Consider the following 10,749-nt stretch of genomic DNA (forward strand, 5'->3'; position numbering starts at 1 on the left):
AATATTAAGGGGCAAATGCATCAAGCCCACATTCTTCGATTCCCAAGTAGTGGATTTTACCAATTCGCTATTTGGGAATTGCAAAATGCTATGCATGTAGAAATCGCAAAAAAAATGTGCGATTCTTTAACCGCATGCGCGCTAGCGGTTTTCCCGCTGCGCGCTGCGTTTTTCAAATTACCGCATTACATGACGAGCTCAGCTCGTCATCAGCGCACGGCAGGTTACGCTCATGACGAGCTGAGCTCGTCATCAGCCCCGAAGGGGTTAACATTAGCTAATAGCGATTCGGAAAATTGCGAATCACTATTAGGTAATGGGACTCCAGTCATTTGCATTCACTAATTGCAATTACCAAATTGGTAATTGCAAATATCAATTTGAAATCCAAGGGTGCCGGGGGCCTAAGGCCCCCCTGTAGCACCCCACAAAAAAGGTAAGTCTGCACATGTAAAGCACACACGTGTGCGCTACATGGCACTTTGAAAAATGCATTTTTGTGCATTTTTCAAAGCATGCACATATTACCATCAGCTTGAAGTTGATGGTAGTTAGCGTTTCCTGTCGCAATTTAGGTAATCGAAAAAAATTGTGATTCCCTAAATTGCGAATGCCAAAACCTACATGCATAGGAAAAGGCCCGTTTGCAAACGGGAAAAGGCTTGATGCATGTGCCCCTAAGTGCTCCAAATAAACATTATAAGTCCATTGCAAATACGTAAGAAGGTCCTTGACCACAGAGAAACATGAAGACTCATGCTTCGTCTGCTGACACCCGACTTGCTCTATTTCTCTATGTCTGGAAGATGTGTGTGTATATATATATATAGCCATATGACTCCCTCCATTTGACCTGTAAAAAGCAGCTGTTATATTTAAAGTGCTCTTATGATCATAGAAGCGAAATGGGCTCTTTGACTGCTGTTGGGATTGTAAAAGGCAGCAATTATCAGGGTTCAATCAGCCCCTCAGGGCTCTGGGCCCCAGTGCCACCGCACCTGCTGCACCAATGTCGGCCACACCTCTGAAGTCCCATTTGCCCATGGCCATTCTGCTTTTTACCGAGGCCTGCACGAGGGCCAAGAGTCCCGCTGGGAGCGGCATCCCAGGAATTGAGGGGCAGGATAGAGAAACCCCCAGGGCACTGGCCGGGTGAGGGCATGATGCATCCCATGGAGTCCCCAGAGACCCAACCATGGACTGTGGTGTCTTGGCCTGCACCCCCTGTCGAGGCTCTCTCACCCTCATACTGGTGGAGGGCACAGTGTTGTTCTTGGTAGCCACATTCTTAAATGAAATGAAGTAAAAAAGAAAAAAGGTCATGACGTATGGTATATGAAACATATAGATTTGACATTTAAGTTTCTGGCAGGTGGAAATATGAATGAGTATATAAGCTCCCACATATGGGGCCAGTGTAGGAAGGCAAATACCGGTCGGTAACGGCCGATTTCGGCCGTTACCGACCGGTATTTGCAGATGGAGATGTAGGGGCCTGAAAATGTTACAAATCGGTATATTTGCCAAATCTGTAAATTTACCGATTCGGTATTTTACCGAATCGGTAAATCTACATTTAGGTGGCACTGTAATCAGTGCCACAGGCCCTTACCGAATCCTTATTTACCATGGAATACTATTCCATGGTAAATAACGAATTCCTGTGCCATGTGGCACACATACATGCCCAGTATCAGGGGTGCAACAGGGTGTCAAAGTGACACCCTGTCCCCCTTGCAAATTCGGTATTTTTACCGAATCGGTATTTACATATTCGGTAATTGACATTGATTCCTAAGGGCCTTAAGGCCCATAGGAATCAATGACAATTACCGAATCGGTAAATACCGATTTGTTAATTACAGAATCCTACAGATTCAGTAAAAAATACCGAATTTTTAACTACATCTCATTTACCGAATCTAGAATACCAAATCGGTACAATTCGGTATTCTAGAGTCGGTAAATGAGAATTACCTACATCTAGCCCTTGGTGTGATACAATACGCACTCTGTAGCCTCTGTGTGGCATAACTGGCTGACCTCTGGCACAGATGCAATCAACCACAGTGAACCTCGTGCACGGTATTCACGGCGTCACCTTTGGAACAGAGGGTGATGTGTGATCAGCTACAAAGGGACGCAGCCTCGGCATTTTTAAGAGCAGTACTCCAATCTATGAAAATTTGATGATGGCATCCTTTCTGGTGCAGAGAAGCAGCAGATGTGTAAATACGCGGGGGCTTTAGGGATACACAGGTTTTGTCTATTCAGCATTTGTGTTTGCGGATTATGAAGAAATAAAGTCATAACAAGCAGATGATGCACAGTAATATACAACAGATACATACATTCAGAGAAAGAGCTAGAATCCGAACTATAGGGTGATGGGGCCATTATTGGGATCATCAGTACAGCCAATGCCTCCGCACAGCGAGCTAAGGCTTGCAAGCTTTGAGGGGGTCCACCTTGGACCTTCAACGGCACTATCGGGAGTCGCTGCTCAGTACCTCCTTGTCCGTCTTCCTCTCCCATTAATCACGCATGAGAAGTTAGCCTGCTCCAAAGAAACTGTAACCTAGCTGAGGTCAAAACACTTCCTCCAATATGGAGCTCCTACCCAGCATGCATAAAGGGGGAAGCACGTCATCAAGATACCCCGAGAATACCAAAGAAACTCATAAGAAAGAAAAAACAAAAACACAATCACCATAACCAGAAACCAGAGAGGGAGGGACGGGTTCAGGAATGGAACGGGAAGACCAGGACTCGGAGTAATGAGGATTACCGGTGAGTAACCTTGCAAGAGTCAGGAAAGCCTCCTGCACACAGCTGTAAGTAGCTACACAAGGGGTTGTAGCAATTTACACCACGCACGACCACCAGCAAAACCACACCCCCCCAAACACCTAATAAAAGAAATTACTTTACCAACAATATTTGGTGTGGGAAGAAACCAAGTCAAGAACTAGACTTTTACGTCTGACTTGGCCTAGGTGGAAAGTCTGCACTACAACTGCGAAGCACCCCGCAAAGACAACCCAACCATATACTAACCCCAGGCAGTTGTGAGTGGTAGGTCTCAACCAACCGCACACTCATACCATGCCACACTTGTTGCAAAGGGGCAGGACATGTCCACGCCCCCCAACAGAGGCACAGACCATGTGGGAAGACAGACAAACTCTGCACCAAAGCACTCGCAGAATATGTAATTGGCGAATGGCGTTACACGATTACACCGTAACATATCATTACTAACAGACACAAAGCAGGCATTACACCCACACGTGTGTTGCAGTTCCCCTTATGCAAGTATTCATGGTTTGGGCGACTTTACATATAAATAGTTATGTTTGGGGCCCTTCTTATGGGAGTGCACTTTTGATGCTAATTGGCTGTAAGGTCCACACTGAGCAGCACAGTGCACCATTTCTGGGTGCATAAGTGGGCACAGTGGGTGAGAGCCCCCATTCTGTGATGTGGCCCCACATGCCTAGTCATGGCTGGGATGCACAAGGATCCTCTGGGGCAAGAGCTAAGGATCATGAGGTCTGTGTCACCAGTTGTGCAACATCAGCAGAGAGCTGTGACTTCAGAGAGTGTGTGCTCTGAACAAATCAGCAAAAGTATAACTTATGAATGATAACGCTATGGCTACCTCTGCAAGGAACTCTGACATCACTCACGGTGTACAAAGGTCAGAGGGAGGCTTATGCAATATTTACTCAACTTAAACATCGCAGCATCTCGTCAACGTGTTGAATGGAAAAACACAGCGGAAAAAACATATTTAGCTTTCTAAGTGAAGGTGGTAGACGGCTTCCACTTCATTCTAAAACCCATTCAGCTGAATACACGATTTTAGGCAAGAAAGAGAGAGCAGGAAGCTGTAAACTGTTAAAATATTTTAGCTAAATTAAATCAAATAGAAATTCTCCTATTCTTAATTTTCAATTAAGCTATTTTTAGTGCGCCTGCATACGTGGAAACATACGGATTATAAACATGTATGAATGCTATGTATTTCTTTTACATTTTTGTTCTTGTTTATTTATGGTCAGTGTATTGCTCTAATAATTAGTTAATAATCTTCAAATGCCCGTTTAAATTAAAAACCTTGTGACTATCAGGCCCTGCTTTTGCTTTGCAGCTCTCCTTACCACATTTCGTTCTGTTAGAGTGCTTGTTTATTTAAAATAAAATTGTAATTCTTGATGGACTCTGTTTCTTCCAGCAGTACATTAATGTCCATAAGATTTGGGATCTTTAGTGCATCGTCCATACTGCACCATAGTGAATGTATGCAGCTGTTATATTTACTGTATATCACCTGTGTATTATCTTGCTATTTCTTCTTGATGACAAAGTGCAATTCATGGATTTTGTTTTTAAACACCTTTCTGCGTTTCTCTGCCACGTAATACCAAGGTTTATCTGCGATAAAAATCGCCGCAGCTCAGCGATAAAATTTTGTCTCTAACCAAGCAATAGCGATAATTATCGCTATTGCTTGGTAATATGCCCCACTATCTTTTAAAGTTACAAATGTCCTGTCCTCTTCCTTCGCTGTAAGGCACATGGCACCGTCTGTTTCAAAGGTGAAGCTGTAAAGATGTTGCCGAAGTCTCGCGCCGAGTTGATTGCGTCTGTGCCAGAGGTCAGACTTTAATGCCGACTTTAAAGCTTACAGAGTCTGTATACTATAACCTATATTCGATCAGACCATAAAAAGGAAACAGACAATGTGATGTGAGTACACTTTTAAACTTCATCGTTTTGCAACTACTGGCCACCGTTGGCCCCATTTCAATGGTCAGCCCTGACAATTTAATCTACTGGGGTAATAGGTGTAATGGAGGTGTGGTTAGTTGCAGTGTTCATTTGATTACAAACAGCAGCTCTCCATCAATTAAGTGGTTTAGAATCTGCAGTGAAGAAGTTACTGAGGTGCCAGGCAAGGAGGGTGGGGAGCAGTTGAAAAGGAAATGGTGGTCAGGGTGGTAATTCCTGTCTCGATGTAGATATCAACACACACAGTGATAGGAGGAGGCTTGCAATACATCTGGCAATCGCTCGCGGTAGGATCCCAATCCAGCATTCTTCTCCTCAACAGCCCACCTCAGGTTGGACCCAGCCATATGCAAATCAGTCTTCACTCTTTTCCAGTAGGAAAAGTCCTGACCAGGCCCTCGCTGCAAGGGTACACAAGTGTTGGACGGAAAAGTCCCTCTGCATTGTAAGAGACGTGCACCCCTGTCCTGAGTGCCCAACGGTACGGTTGACTGGATCTCTAATGCTGATCTTTTTGTCATAGGCGAACACAGATTACGTGTCTGTGCTATGGCAAAGACCTGTCTCACGGATTGCAGTCTTGTTGGATTGATAGGGGCCCACAATTAACAACCTTCATAGTGGTGGACGGCTACCGTCTTCGGCAGGGGTTAAGCAGTACAAGCGCCGTGGTGGCAGCATATGGTGTAGTGATCAGTAGTCACTGGGGTGAAGCCTACTGACCTCTCAGTTTTTAAAATTCTGTTTATATTTTATTAAAACTGATACACCACAATAGAATGTAAAGCATTAGATTCAGTCGCAAGCTACTAAAGGGAATGAGTTGCACAGTTAAATTAAGAGGCAACTCTACTCAGCTGAGGTGCACTAAACTGGTAAATCCCGTCCAGATTGCTTGTCCTCAGATTAGGACAGGCATCGTTTCAAGATTTCCAATGATCTGTAGCTTGACAGAATACTTAGGGTCTCATTTACAACAATTTGGCTCAGGGCAGCGCCGCAAGGTTTCCTGCGGCACTGCCCTCCATCAAAAGAAAAGGCCTGGAATGCGTTGTATCTATGAGATACAGCGCATTTCTGTCCTCTTTCACTGTGATGGTGCACAAGTGGCTGCCTTGCACCAAAGCAGGCATTCTTGCACCATGGAGCAAGCGTGTCCGCATTGTAGGAATGATTGTTTTGTGTAGGAAGGGACACCTTCCTGCACAAAAACAATTAATGGAGGCGTTTTCAAAGTGGAAAAAAGACGCGACATAAGTTATTTCTCCTTTTTACACCACTCCTGGGGAGGCACACACTTTTGACGCATTCCCATATTTACGCTATGTTGTAAATCTGGGAATGTGTTGAAATCCATGGGCGTTGGGTGGGAATACCCACTGCAAAACCTATGGCAAACCTCCCTGATGCAGTGTGTGGCAACGCAGCGACTTGCGCTTCGTTGCCTTACACCATATTTACGAGGCCATGGAAAGCCACGCAGGGTGGCTTTGTGTGGCCTCGTAGATATGGGTCTGCACTCTGCGCTGGCACTCCGGCAGCGCAAGGGGCTTGTAAGTAAGTGTATTTCAAATGACTGATTTGTCTCAAGAAATCAGGGCACCTTCTAGAAGTTCTTAGCAACTGGATACTTCCTCCTATTCACTAATGACACCCTCTCATCTTTCCATGTAGATATTACTATTAATCACGTAAGTTCACTGCTGGACTTGGCCCTTTTTGGCTAAAGTTCCCTAAAATTTTTGCCTTCCCCCTAGACCTTTTTCTGACATGGTGTTGCCAACTTAGATGCTTTGGGCACTTTGCCACTGCTGATCAGTGTCAAAGTGCAAGTGCTCTCTGTGTAAAGTGTAATGGTAATTTGTTGTCCATGATTGGTATGTTTGCCTTACTAGTAAAGTCCCTAGTAAAGTGCACTATGTGTATCAGGGCTGGTAATGCAAATGCTACTAGTGGGCCTCAGGCCTGCCACTGCAGTGCCTGCGCACAGTTTGTTAAACTGCCTTGTTGTCTTGACAAGTGCACCCACTTGCCAGGCCTTACCCATCCCTCTTTATGCACATCAGATACTCCTATAGTAGGTCTAAGGTACCCCCCATAGGCATGGTGCAGTGTATGTGAAAGGTAGGACATGTACTAAGTTGTGTACCATGTCCTGACAGTGAAATACTCCCCATTTCATTTTTCACTTTTGCAAGGCCATCTCGCCCATAGGCCAGAATGGGAAAGGCTGTGTAATATGTTTCCAGCCTATCTTCCCACAGGCTTAAGATGGAGAGGTGAAGCTCAGTGTGCCTGAACTCACAATTTAATAACACATCTTTTTGTGAAGATGGTTTTTGCATTGTGTGTTTAGAAACCACTCTTTTAGAAGTGGCTGTTTTTTTATGTTCTAAACATTTCTGTGTGTCTTTGCCTGGTTGTGGTTTGACTGTCTGGATTTGAATGTGATAGGCTCCGGGGAATGTCTTGACCCAGGGGAGGAGGTGAGACAGTAATAGGCTGACGTGCATCTGGAGTGTTGGAGGGAGGAGTAGCCCCGGGAGGTGAAGAGGCCTGGGCTGCTGCCTGCTGAGTGATTAAGGATTCAGAACCCCACTGATCAAAGGAAGAATGTGTCACTGGCAGGGAGACACCCAGAACTGGTTTGGACAGGGGTCAGTACCCCCTGAACACAAAGACTTCAAAGACATTTAGGGGTATAACTATGAGAGCTGAAACCCCTGAACGTTGGAATGGGACTAATCAAGACCGAAAAGGATTGAAACTACTTTGCGGTCAAGAGGAACCTCTGCCAAAGGAAGAACAGCTGAAGAGACTGAAGAGAAGGACTGACCCTTGCTGCGTGTTCTGGGGCTGGCCTGCAGTTTGCTGATTTAACTAAGGAGAGGCTAAAGGACTTTGCTGTGTGCTGTGTTCCCCTGCTTGAAAGTACTTGCTGTGTGCTGTGTCCCGAAGTAACGTGTCTCCAAGGACCCAAGGAGAGCTGGCTCCCTGTTGTGGAAACTCAGGAACATAAAAGTTTCCAAGTGTGTCTCAGCGACGCTGTGTGCGTCTGCTTTGTGCAGCCTGAGACCTTCGTGAGGATTTCCCTGTGATCATGTGCACCCGGAGATCAAGTGAGTCTTAGCAAAACTGTGTGCGTGTGCCCTGTTGCAGCCTGAGACCTTCATGAGAAATTGCCCCATGACTGTGTATCCCGGAGTAGTCTTGTTCTCTGCTTCGATCGACAACGTGTCTAGAAGTGCTGCGATCGTCATTGCCATCGGCCTGGACCGGCATCCCCAGAGGAGCTGTGAGAATTCACTGCCGTCGGCCAGAGCCTGCCTTTAGCAAAGAGAGACCTCGAACCATCACCGTTGGGGGTCCGAATTTCAGTGCCCAAGATCAACGATGTCGCATCGGAGGCCCAAGCCGCGAGGAGAGGAGAGTGAGATCGTACCCCCCAGGTAACACTCAGCAAGCGTGCATGTGTCGCCGCCTGGGGCGGGGTGCGGGCTACGAGAGAAACGCTCTCGGCCTTTCTTCTCTTCGCAGCGCGAGCCTCCGCTCAAGTTCGTATTGCGGCACGTACTTGCCAAGGAGTGTCATTACTGGGTCCGGAGTGTGGAGTTGCACTTTGTTGTACACCATCCCCGGGTTGGGGGCATATTTTGGCAGTAGCTGACTACGAGTCAGTAAGAGTGGCATAGAGACTGTCCAGAGCACCATGATCGGTGCCGGAGTTCATTATTGTTGGCATTACGAACTGCCTGATTGTTGCATTACACATTGCATTATTTTTGCAAAACAAACTGCCTGATTGTTGCATTACGCATTGCATTATTTTTGCATAACCAACTGCCTGATTGTTGCATTGCGCATTGCATTATTGTTGCATTATGAACTGCCTGATTGTTGCATTACACATTGCATTATTTTTGCATTACAAACTGCCTGATTGTTGCATTATTTTTGCATTACGAACTACCTGATTGTTGCATTACGCATTACATTATTTTTGCATTACGAACTGCCTGATTGTTGCATTACGCATTGCATTATTTTTACATAATGAACTTCCTGATTGTTGCATAATGAACTGCATTAGTTTGACGTCACGAAGTGCCTGATTCTTGCATTACGAACTGAATAGCATTGCATTAGGACTGCAGTGGATCATTGAGAATGGCTGATTAATACTGCAAGAACCTACAAGGGCTTTCTGGCCTAATAACCGTCAAGGTGAAATATTACATATACGCATATGCTGGATTTTTATCGTGTGGTCTCATCATATATCTTTTCTTTTATAAACATATAATTGTTTTTTTATGTCATCATTGGGTCGCTGAGAGTGTGGGTGCAAATACTTTACACATTTGCCTTGAAGGTAAGTCTGGCTGCTCGTGCCAAGCTACTGAGGGGGTGAGCAGGGGCTATATGAGAAGGTGTCCTAAGGTGTCCTTCCTTTCCCTGACTTAGAAGCAAGGGTCCCTATTTGGACTAAGTTACCTACCTCAGCCAAAAAGAGACCCCAGTTCTAACACTCACCGAAATAGAGTGTATAGTAAGAAGTGCATTTTATGATTTTGCAATTTATCACGTAGCAGGAAATGAATTAAAAGCCTTTTCGTTGCTGTTGGTTTCTGCTTCACTGTAACTTCACCAGATTGGTTACAAAAGCTTTGCCTCAGTGCTACAAAGGAGCAAATGTTACTTTTCACAGTCTTTGCTTCTTCCATGATGCTGAATAGAACAGACAGATTTTGATTCAGTCCCTATCATAATTTAATCTACTATTCATAATCTTATTTTAATCTGCAGCAGATTAAAAAGTGAACCAGAGGGGGGTGGTCTCGGTGCAGGTTTAAGATGACCGCCTGAGTCCCGATCTCTGCCGTACCGGAGCAATTAGCGGACCGTAAGTGTGTTTATTCGCTCTATTTTCACGCGGTCTTCGCTTCTCACAAAATCGGATGATGCGGCTGCCACATCGCAACTGCTCATCCCGCATGTATTTCACCAGAGGATTCTGCTTCACCCAGGTACTGTCCTGCTGTGCTGCAACATGTTTTGTTGCTGTGTGATTTTTTTGCACCATAATTTGCTCTTCCTAATCTTCAAACACCCATTTCTTACAGCAAGCTTGTGCAATACATCTACTTCAGGGCACCAGTTTATCTTATTAACTGCCATTGATAAAGAACATTACCTGTTGTGCATTTAAACTGGAACAATTTATACCACTACACAATGGTTTGAAGTATGGAATGTTCCTCCTCCTTGTTATTATATTTTTCCTCTGGAATGTTTTTCAGCACAGTTCTTTCTGACTGACTACTGCTAGCTTCAGTTATGAGAATCTTCTTTATCACCTGCTCTCTGTTGTGTTCATTGCCTTTGTAAACTCAACGCACTGGTTTACTCTGGAGTGGTGTTATTGCCCACTTTTTCACTGGATTAGTCGTTTCTTTTGTAACAATTTTAGACTATTCAGCAACTTTTTCTGGTACTAGACTGTCATTTGCTTTATGGGCATAATACGTAAGGCACAATTTTTATTTGTCCCTAAGGTTTCCTCCAAGACGTCATCTGCACCTTCTTTGCCTTTTTCAACGTCAACTCCCTCTTCCACTGCAAACATGGCTAGTCTATCTTCTGCTCGTGCTCAATCAACACAGTCAGCAACAAATAACACTTCTCCGCCTGCGTCTACTCCTAAACATCTGAAACAAGACCCTCCATCCCCTACTCAGCCATCACTTACTATCTCTATGGAATTGTTGTTAGAGGAAGTGAGCGCCTTACGCCCATTTGTGGAAGAAACGAATAACAAAATGCAATTTCTAGAGGATAAATGGTTGTCAATGGAGAATAGAGTCTCTGCAATGGAACAACAACTCTCAACGGTTCAAAGCAATTCTTATAGACTCTTCACTAGAGGAACAGATTCGGAAGCTTCAACAACATACT

The sequence above is a fragment of the Lissotriton helveticus genome, chromosome 2_2, assembly GCF_964261635.1.
Source record: "Lissotriton helveticus chromosome 2_2, aLisHel1.1, whole genome shotgun sequence".
Classification (NCBI taxonomy): Eukaryota; Metazoa; Chordata; class Amphibia; order Caudata; family Salamandridae; genus Lissotriton; species Lissotriton helveticus.